We start from the raw sequence: 20770 nt of genomic DNA, 5'->3' as shown, positions 1-20770 counted from the left end.
GACAAAGTAATATCTTTTTGAAAGACATACCATTGTGTCAGCTGGATCTTCCAGAAAGTAAATGACAAGATAGAGTTAGGAGTGCAAGAGGTTTATTGAGGGTGATGTCTTTGAAAGATAAGAAGAGGGCTCAGAATTTGGCAGGGGAAGCCTTTAGACCACAATGTAAGTTGAACATCTGAGAAAGGAATGGGAAAGGGAGCAGGATTTGGCAGGAAGTTCTTTTGAAATTTTAGCCAGTCTAATAGGGAGCTCCATAGCAAAGCAAACCCACCAGAGAAGCCATGCACTGTGCTGGAATGGTCAAGTCCTGGCCAGCCCACCATGCTTATTCATCAGCTGCAGGCTGCCTAAGGAACCATGACCTCAGTTCTAAAGCTGAGGCAGGTCCTGGATGTTCTTTAACCAGAGGCTCTCAAATAATTGCACTTCTCACAGCTGAACAGTGAGTGTTTTCTTAAAGGCAGATCTGAGCAGCACACCTAGTCTATGGATTCCTAAACTGTATAAGTGAAAATAGCAACATAACATGAGGATTTTAGTCTATAGTGAAGTAACATATATGACAACAAAGGCACAGAGTATGGGAGGGTGCCAGTTAGAAATACCCTGTATAAAGTTCCTATATTGCCCATGAAACAACATATTATATTTTAAAGGTAGACAGTGATAAGTTACATATGTATATGGTAATCTCCAGAGTAGCGGCTCCAAAATTTTTTGGTTTCAGGACTCCTTTAGACACTTAAAAAATTATTGAAGATACCAAAGAATTTCTGTTTAAATGGGTTAAGTCTATCACTATTTACACATTAAAAATTAAGACTGAGAAAATTTTAAAATAATTAAAATAATAATAAGCATATTACATGTTAAAGTGGATTTTATGAAAAATAACTATTTTTTCAAAACAAAACAATGGTGAAAGAGTGGCACTGTTTTACATTTGCAAATCTCTCTTTAATATCTGACTTAAAAGAAGACAAGTACATTCTCATATCTACTTCTTTAGTTTGTGGTGATAACACTTTTTTTGTTGAAGTATATGATCAAAATCTAGCCTCATACCAATATGTAGTTGGAATGCGGGAGTTGTTTTAATAGTTTTTTTAAAGATTTTATTTATTTCACAGAGAGAGAGTGAGAGAGGGAACACAAGCAGGGGGGAGTAGGAGAGGGAGAAGCAGGCTTCCCGCTGAGCAGGGAGCCCGACATGGGGCTTGATCCCAGGACCCCAGGATCACGACCTGAACCAAAGGCAAACACTTAAAGACTGAGCCACCCAGGCACTCCTTGTTTTAATAGTTTTTAAAGATAATTATGGGTATTCTACTTTGATACTATGCTGAAATTCAACAACTGGTGGTTTCTTAGAGGAATGCAATGTGGAATCTGAATACCTATCAATAAATTCTCATATTGTTTACATTAAAATCCATTAGGCTAATAGTAATCAAAACAATATGGTACTGGCACAAAAATGGACACATAAATCAATAGAATAGAATAGAAAACCCAGAAATAAACCCACACTTATATGGTCAATTAATCTAGACAAAAGAGGTAAGAATATGCAATGGAAAAAAAAGACAGTCTCTTCAACAAATGGTGCTGGGAAAACTGGACAGCTGCATGCAAAAGAATGAAACTGGACCACTTTCTTACATCATACATAAAAATAAACTCAAAATGGATTAAAGACATAGATGTGAGACCTGAAACCAAAAAAACTCCTAAAAGAAAACATAGACAGTAATCTCTTGAACATCAGTCTTAGCAATATATTTATGGATATGTCTCCTCAGGCAAGGGGAAAAAAAATCAAAATAAACTATTGGAACTACACCAAAATAAAACACTTTTGCACAGAAAAGGAAACCATCAATAAATCAAAAAGGCAAACTACTGAAAGATATTTGCAAATGATATACTCAAAAGGGGTTAGTATCCAAAATATGTAAAGAATTCATACAACTCAACAACAACAAAAAAACAAAACACACAAACAACCCAATCTTAAAATAGGCAGAGGACCTAAACTGACATTTTTCCAGAGAAGACATACAGAAGGCCAATAGACACATTAAAAGATGCTCAACATCACTCGTCATCAGGGAAATGCAAATCAAAACCATAATGAGCTATCACCTCACACTGGTCAGAATGGCTAAAATCAAAAAGACAAAAAAACATGTTGATGAGGATATGGAGAAAAAGGAACCCATGGGCACTGTTGATGGGAATGCAAACTGGTGCAGCCACTGTGGAAAACAGTATGTAAGTTTCTCAAAAAATTAAAAATAGAAATATCATATAATCTAGTAATTCTACTACTATGTATTTACCCAAAGAAAATGAAAAGACTAATTTGAAAAATACATGCACCCCTATGTTTATTGCAACATGATTTACAATAGCCAAGAAAAAGAAGCAGCCCAAGTGTCCATCAGTAGGTGAATGGATAAAGAAAATGTGGTATATATACAATGGAATATTACTCAGCCATAAAAATAACGAGATATTGCCATTAGCAATAACATGGATGGACCTAGAGGGTATTATGCTAAGTGAAATAAATCAGACAGAAAAAGACAAATACCATACGATTTCACTAATATGTGAAATCTAAAAACCAAAACAAATGAACAAACACACAGACTTTTAAATACAGAGAAGAAACTAGTGGTTTCCAGAGGGGCGGGTAGGGGTGGGTCAAACAGATAAAGAGGATTAAGAAGTACAAACTTCCAGTTATAAAATACAGAGATGAAAAATCACGGAGATGAAAAGTACACCAGAGAGAACACAGTCAATAATACAGTAATAACCTTGTAAGGTGACCAATATCTATATCTATCATGGTGAGGGAGTAATGTATAAATTGTCAAGTCAGTATGTTTTATACCTGAAACTAATACAACGCTGTATGTCAATTATACTTCAATAATAATTTTAAAATCCATTAGCCTATTTTTACACTTTGAATAGATCTTTTATACATGATTTTATTACATCATGCATTGGTTATTTGGAAAATACTGGTTTACTGAGATATGTAGGTCTTTCAAATGTTAACACATTTCATTATATAATATCAAAAAATATCATTAATATCACCAATGACCTAATAAGAAACATATCTAAATATTGGGAAAGTGCCAAACTCTCACACATTTACGAATTTCCACAATTCTTTTTTTAAATCTCCATAATTCTAAATTTTGCTTGAAAGATGAAATTGTATCATTAGGAACATATAGTGTCAGAGATGACAGTCTCATCTTACTCATTTTTGAGAAATTGTCTGCCAAATACCCAAGTCTGAGTATTCATATTTTTATCTGTCAGTAGTTTTTCAAGGAAGAAATGGTTTTCCCATGAGAAAAAATCAGCTACTTCAATCACAAACACAAATAATTGCTCAAAAATGCTTTCTGCTACTTCCCATTTTGTCACACAGAGTATTAAAAAGTCATGTATTCAAGGATCAAGATTTAAATAGAATTAATAAATTTTATTTCATCAACAGAAATCTTAAGTGACACTGGCTTTTTTTAGAAAAACCCTTTTAAGTGTGTGGCAGTAAAGAATGACTACTAGTACAGTTCAGTGCCACTACCTTGATTCATGCTAAATGGATCAATAGTTTTGCTTATTGCTTTGTACCATCTGTGTGAAGGTTAACACATTTAAAAAGGCAAACAGCATCTGAAATATACTATACAAATAATAAATTATAAAAATAACTTAATCTTTGGATCTTCTAAAGAATCTTGGGGTCCCCTAGGAGGTCCATGGACCACACTTTGAAAACTGCTGTTTGTCAACTGATCAGGTAATGTGCCATCTTCTTAGTTAGGGTTCTCCCAAATGTCAGTATTTGGAGATCTTTTCTCTGGGGCAGGTGTTTCTACAATCCCCTGCCTTGAAGGGATAGGAATGAAATGAGAATTCTCCATCAATAGGAGTTCTGTGAAAATAAAGGGGCTAAGGGTTTCAATATTCAAACTCTCACCCAACATTCCAGTATATTACTCCTACCTCATGCCTGGAAGTCAGACCTCTCTGGTTCAATTTCTCCATAGAAGACACCTCCTGGAAAATTTCACCTGTCTTCATGGCTGGAATAAAGAAACTCTGGATTGGACTATGTTGTGTTCAGATTTAAACAATCCCTCCTCATTGCTCGCCAATCTTTCATGGTGTTTGGTACTTCCAATTCATCAACTTCCCTAGCCACAGTTCATGAACAACTCATATAATGAAAGGTCAGGGTACACATGAATCTCCTGAGATCAGGTCAGAGCTGATACTCCATCTCTGATGCCCTGTTGGCCACCTTTACAGCCACTGGATGATCATCCTGTGCACATGGTCTCTATCCACACATAACCTTCCTCTGCTTTTCTTAACTTCAGGTCTGTGGTGGATGCTAGAATGTGCCACCTAGATCCCTCTTCAGGAATGAAGAATCATTATCCCAGCTGCTGGAGGTACAATTGGCAGGCAACCCTCAGTCCCAGACCATTTTGGAGATTGCCTTGGCTGCAGACAGTCAGTTCATACTAGGTGCCTTTACAGATTGGTCCCAGCATCCAATAACTGATCAACATGTGAGCCTAAAACCCAACTCTCTTATCCCAAGTCAGAGCAACTCTGAAAGGCCATCTGAGTTCCACAGACCCTAATGTATGTGGCTGGCTGTAGTCATTGTTAAACTTCCCTACTCAATGTCTCTGCCCAGTCCTGCTTCCTTCCCCTCTTTTAAAATGTTGATCCTGAAAGCATAAATAATAAATGTTCTGCAAACTAGCCTCTACCTCAGAGTCCACTTTCTGGGGAATTCACCCAATCTGTGACCAAGTCAAAATGATGTCTTAGTTTTATTTGTAAGATCATTTCCATATCATTACTTCTTCCTTGGGCACCATCCTGCAAATGTGTACATGGATTCAGAAAACCAGAGCTCCAGTCTCAAGAGGTTATGGTACATTCCAGAATTACTGGGTAAAAAGAACAAGTAGCTTCTTCATGCCTCACTTTACCTCTTCTGTGAAATGGATTACTTGCCCAACTCAAAATAATTGTGTGGAAAGCACTGGAGTCCTATCTCTGCCTCTCACTAGTTATATGACCTCATATAAATCATCTCATTCCTCTGGGATTGATTCCTCATCTGTAATGATGTCTACTACTTATTGAACAAAATGCTAAGAGTGTTACATGCATAATTTTCCATCACCTACATAACCATGTTTGAGGTGCATATTGTCATCATGATGCTGGAGCTTAGGAAGGCAAAGTTGCTCACCTGAGATCACAAAGCTCTTAGTTGCTGGCTCTGAATTCAGACTGAATTCCAGGCTGTTCCAAAGCCTGAGCTCTTAGCAATATCTTCTGCAATCTAAAACAGAGGAACAGTGTTAATAACGGCCCTTCTAGTGCTATGGTGCTATGTGTAAAAAGAGGGAAATGAGGGCGCCTGGGTGGCTCAGTCGTTAAACGTCTGCCTTCGGCTCAGGTCATGATTCCAGGGTCCTGGAATCGAGCCCCACATCAGGCTCCCTCCTTGGTGGGAAGCCTGCTCTCCTTCTCCCACTCCCACTGCTTGTGTTCCTGCTTTCGCTATCTCTGTCTCTGTCAAATAAAAAAATCTTAAAAAAAAAAAAAAGGGAAATGAGGGAAGGATTATGGAATGACTTTGTGACTAGTAAAATACTAGACAAGTGATACTAATAACTCAACAGTGTTGAGAAGGGAAAGGCTTTATTTGCTATGTTGATGAGAGAAAGGGCTGGCTTATTCCAGCAGTTCCATGTAAAAGGAAACTAGCATTTGCAATACAAAAATGTTCAGTTAATCAAGACAGCTATCTGGAGCCAACATAGAGCTACCCTTGAGCATCTTTCCAGAACTGATTGCTGGGATGCTAATTTGAATGAAAACATTGTTTCTTCAAAAGAATATCTTTCATAGTGCTAAGAATTAAGATTCTTAGGAAGATGGGGATTCCAACATGGGAAAGTTAGGAGCTCAGAAAATCTTCTTCTCCATAAATAAAACAAAACAATAAAACTGGAGAAAAATTGTCAAAAACCAATGATTTCAGGACTCCAAAAATTGACAAAAAGACAACAAACTTAGAATTTAGTCATGAAAAACTACTGAATGATGCAGTATGTGGCCTTATTACTGGGACTGCTCCTACTTCCCCACCCAGCTGGGTCAGTTTCAGTTTTATAAGGGTGGGGCAAGCCCTGAAAACCAAGACTCACTGCGAGGGAGACTTACTTTCTTTGGAGCAGAATGCAAAAACAAACAAAAACCCCTACACCCAACAATGTTATCAGGAAGAGTAGCATCTAGCATCTAGGTAGCAAAAAAGGATGGGGGGAATACCAGTGAACCAACTACTCTGAGGCTTCAGTCTTGGCTAGGGAAAGCAAAGGACCAAAAGACTAGTCAGAAATTTAACAAGGATACAAATGGAGAACCTTAATGAGCTCTCCAGGCTTACTGGAAGGCTGCAACATGTGCAGGAGAAAACAGAGGGAAATTAAGCCATCCATACATTCTTGGATGACCGTAAGAGTGTCCACACATGTGGACACGTGAGATGGCCCAAGAGAAATAAAAGCTAAAGGGGACTTGAAAATGGCCTGAACTTTGAATACATTCCCCAAACTATGCATAGATATATTAGCAACGAGTGGGAACCTTATTGGCTCAAGGTGTTTGAACAGAACCTCTGACTAATCTTTGGCTGACAACTAAGATATGCTGAAGCAGAAGCAACTTCTAGAAAGCCAGGCTTACAAAAAATAAACAAACAAACAAATAAATAAAGTGAGCATAGACACCCGCAGCTGCACATTGTCAGAAAGATGAACACCACGGAATTAGTCCAGACTAGTTTACTAAACAAAAAACAAACAACAACAACAATAACTCTCAGGGGAAAGAACAAGAATCCACAGTTCCTGCAAAATGTTTTCTAAAATGCCAACTTTTATACAAAAGAATTACCAGATATGTAAAGAAATAGTGTGAATAATACTTAGGAAATAAAGCAATCAGTAGAAACTATCTCGGGGGGTATAGCTCAGTGGTAGAGCATTTGACTGCAGTAGAAACTATCTCTGACTAATCTCAGACAATGGAATTGGCAGACAAAGATGTACAAGAAAACTATTTTAAATATATATATTTCAAAGAAATAAAGGAAACCACATCTAAATAATTAAAGGAATAAATGATGACAGTGCTCAAGTAGAGAATATCATTAAGAGAAAGAAATTGTTTTTAAAAACAACACAGTGGAAATTCTGAGATGAAAAATTACAATAACTGAAATGAAAATTTTACCAGCAAGTCTAAAGAAAAGATTTGTGATGGTGAAAGAAAGAATAAATAAACTTGAAGACAGCTCAATGGAAATCTTCCAATAAGACAAGCAGAGAGAAAATGATTTTTTTTTTTTAATGGACAGTGCCAGGGCCCCTGGGTGGCTCATTTGGTTAAGCATTGGCCTTTGGCTCAGGTCATCATCCTAGGGTTCTAGGCCCATGTTGGGCTCCCTGCTCAGTGGGGAGCCTGCTTCTCTCTTTCCACCTGCCCCTCCCCCTTGCTCGTGTTCTCTGTCTCTCAAATAAATAAAATCTTTTAAAAAGATGAACAGTGCCACAGAAAAGTGTGAAACAACATCAAATGCACCAAAATATATGTAATGGAGCTCTAGAAGTAGAAGAAACAGAGATGTGCAGAAAAAATATATTTGAAGAAATGATGGCCAAAACCTTCCTAAATTTGATAAAAAATGTTAATTTACATACCTAAGAAGCACAATGTGCTTCTTAGAGACTCACACCTATACACATCATAGTTAAACTGTTGAAATCCAAAGGCAAAGGGAAAATCTTGAAACCAGCATTGCATATAGAACAATACAATTAATAGCTAACTTCTCATCAGAAACAACAGAAATCAGAGACAGCAAGAGGACATGTGTCAACTAAGAATTCTATATCCAGGAAAACTATCCATTACAGAAGAAAGGAGAAATAAGGATAGCATAGAGTTCTTCTGTAGGAATTTTTAGGTTGCAAATTAGACTTCCTTAATAGTTATAGAGCTGTTCAAATTACTCCATACTGGGTGAGTTTTGGTAGTTTGTGTTTTTCAAGGAAGCAGTCAATTCATCTAAGTTGTAAGATTTATGGGTGGATATTCTTTTAGTTATCCTTTTGGATATCCTTTGTTTCATTCTTTTTTAAAAAATTTTATTTATTTGAGAGTGAGAAAGAGAGAGAGCATGAGATGGGGGAGGGCCAGAGGGAGAAGTAGACTCCCCGCTGAGCAGGGAGCCCAATGCGGGACTCAATCCTGGAACTCCGGATCATGACCTGAGCTGAAGGCAGACGCTTAACTGACTGAGCCACCCGGGCGTCCCCAGAATACACATTCTTTTCAAATGCCCATGGGACATTTGAACAGATCCCTCCAGAACAGATCACATTTTAGGACACAAACAGGCCTTAACAAAAACAAAAAGATCTAAGTCATGCCATGAATCTTTTCTGACCACAATGCTATGAAACTAGAAGTCAACCACAAGAAAAAATCTGGAAAGACCACAAATACTAGGAGGTTAAACAACATGCTACTAAACAGTAAGTGGGTCAACCAGGAAATCAAAGAAGAAATTTTTTAAAATACATGGAAATAAATGAAAATGAAAACGCAATGGTCCAAAACCTTTGGGATGCAGCAAAAGGGGTCCTAAGATGGAAGTATACAGCAATACAGGCCTTCATCAAGAAGCAAAAAACATCTCAAACAAACAAACTAACTTTACATGTAAAGGAGCTAGAAAAAGAACAACAAATGTTGCTAAAGGCAGCAGAAGGAAGGAAATTATAAAGAGCAGAGCAGAAATAAATGATATAGAAACTAAAAAAATAATAGAACAGCTTGTTCTTTGAAAAAATTAATTAAATTGATAAACCTCTAGCCAGACCTATCAAAAAGAAAAGAGAAAGGACCCAAATAAATAAAATCACAAATGAAAGAGGAAATGTAATAACCAACACCAGAAGAATACAAACAATTGTAAGAGAATATTATGAAAAACTATATGCCAACAAATTGGATAACCTGGAAGAAATGGATAAATTGCTAGAAGCATATAGACTACCAGCACTGAATCAGGAAGAAATAGAAAACTTGCACAGACTAATAACTAGCAAAGACATTGAATCAGTAATCAAAAAGCTCCCAACAAACAAAAGTCCAAGACCAGATGGCTGCATAGGTGAATTCTACCAAACATTTAAAGAAGAGTTAATACCTATCTTCTCAAATTATTCCAAAAAAAATAGAAAAGGAAGAAAAACTTCCAAATTCATTCTATGAGGCCAGCATTACCCTGATACCAAAACTTTGCAAAGACACTACCAAAAAAGAGAGAGAGAGAGAGAGAACATCACGCCAATATCCCTGATGAACACAGACACAAAAATCCTCAGTAAAATACTAGCAAACCAAATCCAACAATACATTTAAAAAAATCATTCACCACAATCAAGTGGGATTTATTCCTGGGTTGCAAGTGTGGTTCAATATTCGCAAATCAATCAAGGTGATACACCAAACTAATAAAAGAAAGGATAAGAACCATGAACATTTCATTAGACACAGAAAAAGCATTTGACAAAGTACAACATCCATTCATGATAAAAACCCTCAACAAAGTAGGTTTAGAGAAAACATACCTCAATATAATAAAGGTCGTATATGAAAAACCCACAGCTAATATTGTCAGTGGGGAGAAACTGAGAGCTTTTCCTCTATGATAAGGAACAAGACAAGGATGTCCATTCTCACCACTGTTATTCAACACAGTGCTGGAAGTCCTAGCCACAGCAATCAGACAACAAAAAGAAATAAAAGGCATACAAATCAACATGGAAGAAGTAAAACTTTCACTATTTGCAGATGACATGGTATCTACACAGAAAACCCAAAAGACTCCACTCAAAAACTGCTAGAACTGATACACATATTCAGTAAAGTCATAGGATACAAAATCAATGTACAGAAATCTGTTGCATCTATAGACCAATAATGAAGCAGCAGAAAGAGAAATTAAATAATCAATCCCATTTACAATTATACACACACACACACACACACACACACAAAGATATCTAGGAATACACCTAACCAAAGAAGTGAAAGACCTGTGTTCTGAAAACTATAAAATGCTGATGAAAGAAATTGAAGAGGACACAAAGAAATGGAAAGCCGTTCTGGGGGCACCTGGGTGGCTCAGTCGGTTAAGGATCCAACTCTTGATTTTGGCTCTGCTCATGATCTCAGGGTCATGAGATGGCACTCTTTGTTGGGCTCCCAGCTCAGCGGGGAGTCTGCTTGAGATTCTCCCTCATCGTCTCCCTCTGCCCCTCCCCCCACACTCACACGATCTCTCTATATCTAAAATAAATAAATAAATCTTTAAAAAAGAAAGAAAGAAAGAAAGAAAGCCATTCCATGCTCATGGATTGGAAGAAAAACATTGTTAAAATGTCTATACTACCCAAAGCAATCTACAGATTTAATGCAATCTCTACCAAAGACCAACAACATTTTTCAAAGAACTAAAACAAACAATCCAGAATTTTGTATGGAACCATAAAAGACCCCAAAAAGCCAAAGCAACCTTAAAAAAGAAAAGCAAACTTGGAGGCATCACAATTCCACATTTCAAGTTATATTACAAAGCTGTAATGATCAAGACAGTATGGTACTGGAGTGCCCGGGGGGCTCAGTCTGTTAAGTGTTTGACTCTTGAATTCAGCTCAGGTCATGATTTCAGGTCATGGGATCAAGCCCCATGTCAGGCTCCACGACCAGTGGGGAGTCTGCTTGGGGATTTTCTCTCTCCCTCTTCCTCTTTCCCTCCCCCCACTCACGCTCTCTCTCACTCTAGAAAAAATAAATCTTAAAAAAAAAAAAAAGACAGTATGGTACTGGCACAAAAAGAGACACATAGATCAATAGAACAGAAGAGAAAACCCAGAAATGGACCCACAACTATATGGTCAACTAATCTTTGACAAAGCAGGAAAGAACATCCAATGGAAAAAAAGACAGTCTTTTCAACAAATGGTGTTGGCAAAACTGGACAGCAACAGGCAAAAGAATTAAGCTGGACCACTTTTTTTTTTTAAGATTTTATTTATTTGAGAGAAAGAGAATGAGAGAGAGAGAGAGAGCACATGAGAAGGGGGAGGGTCAGAGGGAGAAGCAGACTCCCTGCTGAGCAGAGAGCCTGACGCGGGACTTGATCCCGGGACTCTAGGATCATGACCTGAGCCGAAGGCAGTCGCTTAACCAACTGAACCACTTTCTTATACCATTCACAAAAATAAACTCAAAATGGATTACAGACCAAAATGTGAGGCCTGAAACCATAAAAATCCTAGAAGAGAGCACCAGCAGTAATTTCTTTGACACTGGCTGTAGCAACTTCTTTATAAATGTCTCCTGGGGCAAGGGAAATAAAAGCAAAAATAAACTACTGGGACTTCATCAAAATAAAAATCTTCTGCACAGTGAAGGAAACCATCAACAAAACTAAAAGGCAACCTACTGAATGGGAATATATATTGGCAAGTAACATGCAATAAAGGTTTAGTATCCAAAATATATAAGGAACTTATAAAATTCAACACTAAAAAACAAATAATCCAATTAAAAATGGGCAGAAGACATGAACAGACATTTCTCTAAAGAAGACATCCAGATGGGGATGCCTGGGTGGCTCAGTCAGTTTAGTGTCTGACACTTGATTTTGGCTCAGGTCATGATCTCAGGGTCATGAGATTGAACCCTGCATCAGACTCTGCACTGAGTGTGGAGCCTGCTTGGGATTCTCTCTCTCCCTCTCCCTCTGCCCCTCCCTACTCTTTCTCTCTCGATCTCTCAATAAAATAAAATCTTTAAAAAAAGAAGATACCCAGATGGCGAATAGACACATGAAAAGATGCTCAACATCACTCATCATCAGGGAAATACAAATCAAAACTACAATGAAATGTCACCTCACACCTGTCAGAATGGCTAAAGTCAACAACACAACAAACAATACATTTGGCAAAGATGAGGAGAAAAGGGAAACCTCTTGCATGGTTGGTGGGATTGCAAACTGGTGCAGCTACTCTGGGAAACAGTATGGAGGGGTTCCTCAAAAATTAAAATAGAACTACCCTATAATCCAGCAATTGCACTACTAGGTATTTATCCAAAGGATACAAAAATACTAATTCAAAGGGATACACACACCCTAATGTGTATAGCAGCATTATCTACAATAGCCAAATTATGGAAACAGCCCAAGTGTCCATTGACTGATGAATGGATAAAAAAGATGTGGTATATATATACATACACAATGGAATATTACTCAGCCATAAAAAGAATGAAATCTTGCCATTTGCAATGACATGGATGGAGCTAGAGAATATTATGCTAAGCAAAATAAGTCAGTCAGAGAAAGACAAATACCATATGATTTCACTCATATATATAATTCAAGAAACAAAGCAAATGAGCAAAGGGGGGTGGAGAGAGAGGCAAACAAGGAAACAGACTCTTAACTATAGAGAACACACTGATGGTTACCAGAGGGGGAGTGGGTGGGTGGGGGATAGGTTAAATAGGTGATGGGGATTAAGGAAGGCATGTGTTGTGATGAGCACTTGGTGTTCTATGGAAGTACTGAATCACTATACTGTATATCTGGAACTAATATTACACCGTATGTTAACTAACTGGAACTAAAATAAAAACTTAAAAATTTTTTGAATGTCCTATTTCACAGAAATGGAAAAGCCAATTCTCAAATTCCTATGAAATTGCAAGAGCCTTGAGGAGAGAGATTGGTCAAATTTGGAGGATTTACATTCCCTATTTCAAAACTTACTGTAAAGCTACAAGAATCAAAACACCATGGTACTGGCATAAGAATAGACATTTAGACCAATGAAATAAAATTGAAAATCTAGAAATAAAACAACACATCTATGACCAATTGATTTGGGATGAGGGACCAAAACCATTCAATGGGAGGAAAAATAGTATCTTCAACACATGATGATGGGACAACTGGATAGCCACATACAAAAGAATGAAGTCAGATCCCTACCTCATACTATATATAAAAATTACCTAGAAATAGATCAGTGACCTGATGTAAGACCTAAATTTATAAAACTCTTAAAACATATTGGCAAATCTTCTTGACTTTGGATTTGGCAATGGATTCTTGCATGAGCAAAACTTTAAATTTAAATTTCATCAAAACTTAAAACTTTTGTGTATCAAAGGATATTTTCTGGAAAGTGAAAAGACAACCTACAGAATGGGAGAAAATGCTTGCAATGTATATCTCTAATAAGGGACTAGTATCCAGAATATTTAAAGAACTCTTACAGCAAAAGACAAACAAAATTTTTAAATGCAAAAGGACTTATATAGACATTTTTTCTAAGGTCTACTAATGGGCAACAAACACATGAAAAGATGTTCAACAGCATTATTCATTAAGGGAAATGCAAATCAAATCTACAATGAAGTACCATTTCATATTCTCTAAAATGTCTGTACTTAAAAAAAGAAAAAGAAGGCATTAGTTGAAAGATGCTTTGTGAGGGGAGGGAAGGTGGAGGAAGAGTAGGGGACCCTTGCTTCATCTGATCCCTTGAATTCAGCTAGATATCTCTCATATCATTCTCAACACCTGTAATTCAACCTGAGATCTAAGAAAATAATTGCTGCAATTCTACAAATAGGAAAGTGACCACTTTTTGCAAGGTAGGAGGTGTAGAGAAGTGAATCTGAGGGGACATATAGGAAGATAAACCATGGGGGGAAGGAACATCTGTAAGCCAGCTGCTGGAAAGTGATACAAAATCCGAACTTTTAGAAGTCTGCTCCAGGGAGGGATGTCCTGCCTGAAAGGTGCTCAAGTGGTGAAGCAGGGCAGAATCCTAGGTGGGACAGTGTAGTCTCAGGATCCCTGGGGTCACAGAAAGAACTGGGGTGCCTGAGTGCAGCAGAGTTCCCAAGCATTGGATCAGGGAAGCTGGCTATAATCAGCAAGCTGGGGAGTGGGCCCTCAGCTCACTGTTGCCATAAACCATGAACCAAGGCCTGATCAGGTGACCGCTCTCCAAACAGGGGCCGGACAAGCAGCAGAACTGTGGCGACCCTCCTCCCTCCCCTGGGAAGATTGGTGGGGGTGCACACTGCAGGGGTCTGCAGAAATTGGCACACACAAATGTGATTGATTGCTTTTCCCTGAGGGTGCACTGAGGAGTGAGGACTGTGCTCATTCAGCTCCCCAGCTAGAAATCAGGGCAACGCCATTTTAATTCTTTTTTTCCATCCTCTAAAGTGATGTGGAAAGCCTTCAAGGAACAGAAGCCACATAGAGCAACCCCAAGCAGCTTACACTGAGCCCAGCCCCCGGCATGTGGCAGTGCAACTCTGTCCAGGCAAAGATACCTGAGAATCAGTGCAACAGGCCCCTCCCCCAGAAGACCAGCAGGAACATCAGGCTAATACCAAGTATATGGATCACACAGAACTGAAAAACTCCTGTACTAGGGGAAAATAGAGTATAGAATTCGAGGTTTTTTCTCATTAGCCATTAGTCTTTCAGCTTAAAATTTTCTTTTTTTTTTTTCTTTTCAACTAGTTTCTTATTTTATCAACTCTTTGTTTTTAAGTCTAATTTTCATTTTTACATTCATATTCTATAGATATATTCTTCATTTTTGGCTTCCTTTCACTGTATTCAATTTTATTTTATTTTTTGTATATATATATATAAGTTTTTCTTTCTTTACAATTCTGGGATCTAGTGTCTTCTAACAAAGAGACCAAAATACACCCAGGACCAAGTATATCACCCTGTTTTGTCCACCTGTGAGATTATATTCTCTCTTTTTTCCCTTTTCTTTTTCTTTTTTTTTTTTTTTTTTTGGTTTTGGATCTCTTCGGATTTGTCTAGTATGTATCTTGTTGGGGTCATGGTTGATATTTTTAATTTTGTTCTCTTGTTCATCTCTTCTTCTGTGGACAGAATTACTAGAAGGAGAAATTCACACACACAAAAAGAAAGAACCAGAGGTAATACTCACTGCCATAGATTTAATCAATATGGATACAAGTAAAATGTCAGGCCTAGATTTCAGAAAAATGATTATAAAGATACTAACAGGGCTTGTAAGCATAAAAGACCCTAGAGAATCCCTTAGTACAGAAATAAAAGAACTAAAAATCTAATCAGGCTGAAATTAAAAATGCTTTAACTGAGATGTAGCCTAAAATGGAGATTCTAAAGGCTAGGGTAAATGAGGCAGAAGAGAGAGTCGGTGATCTAGAAGACAAAATGTTGGAAAGTAAGGAAGCTGAGGAAAAGAGAGGAAAACAGCTAATGGATCATGAGGGGAGGCTTTGAGAAATCAGTGACACCATAAAGCCAAACAATATTAGAATTATTGGGGTCACAGAGGAAGGAGAAAGACAGGGACAGAAGGTCCCTCAGATAAAGGGCTAGTATCCAAGATCTATAAAGAACTGATCAAACTCAACACCCCAAAAAACAAATAATCCAGTCAAGAAATAGGCAGAAGATATGAACAGACATTTCTCCAAAGACATCCAAATGGCCAACAGACACATGAAAAAATGCTCCACTTCCCTTGGCATCAGGGAAATACAAATCAAAACCACAATGAGATACGACCTTACACCAGTTAGAATGGCTAAAATTAACAAGTCAGGAAACAACAAATGTTGGTGAGGATGTGGAGAAAGGGGAACCCTCTTACACTGTTGGTGGGAATGCAAGCTGGTACAGCCACTCTGGAGGCTGTATGGAGGTTCCTCAAGAAGTTAAAAATAGATGTACCATATGACCCAGCAATTGCACTACTAGGTATTTACCCCAAAGATACAAGCAAAATGATCCAAAGGGGCACCTGCACCCCAATGTTTATAGCAGCAATGTCCACAATAGCCAAACTATGGAAAGAGTCCAGATGTTCATCAACAGATGAATGGATAAAGAAGTTATGGTATATATATATGCAATGGAATATTGCTCAGTCATCAGGAAGGATGAATAGTTGCCATTTACATCGATGTGGATGGAAATGGAGGGTATTATGCTGAGTGAAATAAGTCAATCAGAGAAACACAATTATCATATGGTTTCACTCATATGTGGAATATAAGAAACAGCACAGAGGATCATAGGGGAAGGGAGGAAAAACTGAATGGGAAGTAATCAGAGAGGGAGACAAATCATGAGAGACTCTTAACTATAGGAAACAAACTGAGGGTTGCTGGAGGGGAGGTGGTGGGATGATGGGGTAATAGGGTGATGGGCATTAAAGAGGGCATGTGATGCGATGAGCACTAGGTGTTATATGCAACTGATGAATTACTGAACACTACATCTGAAAGTAATGATGTACTATATGTTGGCTAATTGAATTTAAATTTAAAAAAGAAAAAGAAGGAAAATATGAAGTGTTGTTGAGGATTTTGAGAAACTAGAACCCTTGTCCATTGAGGAAATGTAAATGGCTCAGTCACAGGGGAGGAATGTTTAGTGCTCCTTCAAAAAGTTAAATATAGAATTATCATATATCCCAGCAACTCCATTCCTAGGTATATACACAGAAAAATTGAAAACAGTTAATCCAGTATATGTACACACATGTTCGTGGCAACACTATTTTTAAAAGATTTTATTTATTTGAGAGAGAGAGGAGGAGCAGGGGGAGGGCAGAGGGAAAGAGACAAGCAGACTCCCCATTAAGCATGGAACCCAGGACCCCACAATCATGACCTGAGCCAAAATCAGACACTTAACTGATTGATTGAGCCACCCAGGCACCCCAATTCATAGCAACACTATTAACAATAGCCAAAAGGAAGAAATATCCCAAATATCCATTGACAGATGAATAGATAAAGAAATTGTGATACATACATACAATGGAATATAATTGGAATAAAGTAGCAATACATAATACAATGTGGATGAACCTTGAAAACATGCTAAGTGAAAGAAGTTAGACATAAAATGCCATATATTACACGATTCCATTTACATGAAATACCTAGAATAGGAAAATTCATAGAAACAGAAGCTGCCTGGTGGTTGCCTGAGGTGGAATGGGTAGGGAATGGGGAATAACAGACTAATTGGTACAGGTTTTCCATTTGGGGTGATAAAAATGTTACGGAACTAAATATAGGTGGTGATTACACAACATTGTGAATGCACTAAATGCCACAGAATTATCTTTAAAATGGCTAATTTTACATTATGTGAATTTCATCTCAATTAAAAAGAAAAGTCAATAAAAGACATTGAGATTGCAAAAGAACAAATAAAATATCTTTATCTGAAGATGACTGCCTATGTAGAAAATTACAAAGAATCTAAAAAGACAAAAAACAAAACAAAACAAAACAAAACCAGCCCCAAATCTCCTAAAACTAGTATGAATTCAGTAATGTCACAGGATATAAGATCAACACATAACCAATTGCATTTCTACCACCTAGCAATAAACACACTGTAATTGAATTTTAAAACACAATTTAAAATGTATACTTAGTTATAAATGTAACAAAATACATGAAGGACCTACATCCTTCTAATTACAAAATGCTAATGAAATAAATAAGATTTTTTTTTAATGTTCTGGTTGCTCAACATAGTGAAGATATCAGTTCTCTCCAAAATGATCTACACAATTCCTTTCAAAATCCCAGCTCTATGTTTTGAAGACATAGATAAACTTATTATAGACTATGTAGAAAGGCAAAGGAATGGCAATAGATAAAATAATTTTGAAACAAAAAAGAACAGAGTTAGAAATCACTCTCTTCAATGTTAAAAAAATTCCTATATAGCTAACATAATTAACACAGTGTGGCTCTAGCAGAAAGATATACACATAGACCAATGAGACAGAATAGTAAATCCATAAATAGACTCATACATATAAACCTGACATTTCATAAAGGTGAAAAAGCAATTCAATGGAGAAAAGATGGTCTTTTGTCAAATGGTGCTGGAGTAATTGGATAATTCATAGGTAAGAAAAAAAAAAATCAACCCAAACCTCACACCTTCCACAAACATTAACTCAAAGTGGATCATGGATTGAAATGTAAAATATAAAACTATGAAACATTACAAAAAATATAGGATAAAATCTTTGAGATCTAGGGCTAGGCAAAGAATTCTTAGATATGTTGCTAAAAAAATAATAAATGAAAGAAAAATGATAAATTGGAGTTTATCAAAATAAAAAAGTTTACTTTAGTGAAAGACCCTGTTAAAGGAAGAGAAGACAAGCTACAGGCTGGGAGAATATACTTGCTAATGCTGTACTTAATAAAAGTCCCTATCTACAATATGTTTTAAAATTCTGAAAGCTCAACATTAGAAAAACAAGCCAACCAGAAAATGGCCAAAATATATGAATAGACATTTCATCAAATAGGAAATAATTATGGCACATAAGCACATGTAAACATGTTCAACATTATTAATCATTACAGAAATGCAAATTAAAATCACAAGAAAATATAACTATACGCCAATTAGAATCGCTAAAATAAAGAAGTGTTAAGCAAGATGGCAGACTAGGAAGCTCCAGGCCCTCATTCTCCCAAGGAAACATTAAAAATACAATTAGAGACTGACTAATGCAATTTTATAGGAGTTCTGGAAACCAAACTCTACAGCAACCAAGCAAATGCACAACGAAGAAAAAGCCACATTCAAATGGTAGGAAATGTCGAGGCATTTTAAATTCATCCTCACCCCACCTTCTCCCAGATGCACAGCATGGTTGAGAGGAAATAACCCAATTCCCCGTTCCCTCCCTCAGACTGGAAGGACTAATCTGTGGGCTATCTGAAGAACTGGTTTCTGTCTTGCCCAACTCAAAGCTCAGAGAGGGAACAGCATAGCTCAGAACTCAGATTGGCAGAACTCACGGAAGGCAGTGGAGGACACAATAGCACATGAAAAATGCAGACCCATGGACACCTGGAGCAAGAATTACAGGCAAAGGAACACAAAAGAACATCTAAGGCCCTAAGAGGCTTTGGTGAGATTCTTTGGGAAGTTAACACATTTAAGGGCAGTCATTTATTCTGGAGAAATTAGAAGGAGAAATTGCACACATATGGCTGAAGCAAGATGCATGTCCAAAAAGAACTGAGAAAGTGTTAGTTTTATGCCAGACAAATCTCAAGGCTAAAGACATGCCCTGCTAATTACTGAAGGTCTTTCATGTTTGTCTGCAAAGACAAGGAGAGGTGGCTGTTTTCCCCTACGCCCAATTTTCAACAAAAGATCACAAAACATACACAGAAACTAAGGGCATATTCAAAGCAGCAAAATAAATCTCCAAAAGCCATCCTTGAAGAAACACAGGTTCTGGACTTACTAGACTATGTCTTTAAAACAAGTGTCTTAAGTGCTCAGAAATAAAGGGAAACTTGGACAAAGACTAAAGGAAATCAGGAAAATAATATATGAACAAAATAATACTGAACAAAGAGATAGTAATAGTAGAAGGGAGCCAAAAAGTAATTCTGGAGCTGAAAATACAATGAACTGAAAAATTTACTAGACAGGTTCATCAGCAGACTTGAACAGACAGAAGAATCAGTAAACTTGAAGGCAGGTCGTTTGAAATTACGGAGTCTGAGGAGCGAAAAGAAAAAAAAATGAAGAAAAGTGACTAGAATATGAGGGACTTATAGGACACCATCAAGAGGATCAATGTATACATGATAGGAATCCCAGAGGAAGAGAGAGAGAAAGGGGCAGAGAGATTATTTGAAGAAAATTTCCAAAATTTGAGGAAAAAACAAAGCTCTACAAATTCAAGAAGCTCAGCAATCTCGAGTAGGATAAATCCAGAGACACACACCAAGACACATTATAACTGCACTGGGAAGAGCCAAACACAAAAAGAGAATCTCAAAAGCTGAAAAACAGTTGAGCTACTCAGCACGTACAAGGAATCACAAGTAAGATTATTAGTGGATTTCTCAGGAGAAATTTTGCAGGACAGAAGGCAATTCGATTATATATATTTTAAAAAGAAGAAAAGAGGAAGAAGGAGGAGGAGGAGGAGAAAAAATGTCAACTGAGAATTTTATATCTGGCAAAACAGTTCTTTAAAAATAAGAAAGAAATTAAGGAATTCCCCAACAAGCTGAGGGAAGTCATTGCTACTAGATCTGCCCACAAGAAACGTTCAAAGAAGTCCTTCAAGTTGAAATGGAAGGACACTAGACCTCCCCTGTGAAACTCCTAGAAGCTCCTAGAGCAAACAGAGAGATACAGATCATTGACAAGAGTCATTTTATTTTTACTGTTTTTGACACACAATGTTATGCCAGTTTCGAGTGTACCACACAGTATTTTGACAACTGCAGACATTATACTGTGCTCACCACAAGTGTAGCTACCATCTGTCACCATACAACACTATTACAGCACCACGGACTGTATTCCCTACACTGTACCTTTTATCCCCATAATTATTCATTCTGCAACTGGAAGCCTGTACCTCCTACTCCCACGTACCATTTTGCCCATCCCTCCACCCTCCTCCCCTCTGGCAACCACCAGTTTGCTCTGTATTTATGGATCTGTTTC

General features: G+C 37.4%; 1 protein-coding gene across 1 annotated transcript in view; it reads right to left on the bottom strand.

Annotated features, from left to right (window-relative positions):
• ZNF169 (zinc finger protein 169) overlaps positions 1-20770 on the bottom strand; it is a 125419-nt gene that overhangs the window by 87275 nt on the left and 17374 nt on the right. The window contains exons 2-3 of the mRNA XM_081802726.1: positions 5312-5404; positions 4016-4121 (exon numbers count right to left, since the gene is read on the bottom strand). The gene's annotated coding sequence lies outside the window, so the exon portion shown is untranslated. The remainder of the gene's footprint in view (positions 1-4015; positions 4122-5311; positions 5405-20770) is intronic.

Source organism: Leptonychotes weddellii, chromosome 14 (genome assembly GCF_054177405.1).
Source record: "Leptonychotes weddellii isolate Sample4059 chromosome 14, ASM5417740v2, whole genome shotgun sequence".
NCBI lineage: Eukaryota > Metazoa > Chordata > Mammalia > Carnivora > Phocidae > Leptonychotes > Leptonychotes weddellii.
Note: the sequence above shows the minus strand (reverse complement) of the source record. Positions and strands in the feature narration are given on the sequence as shown.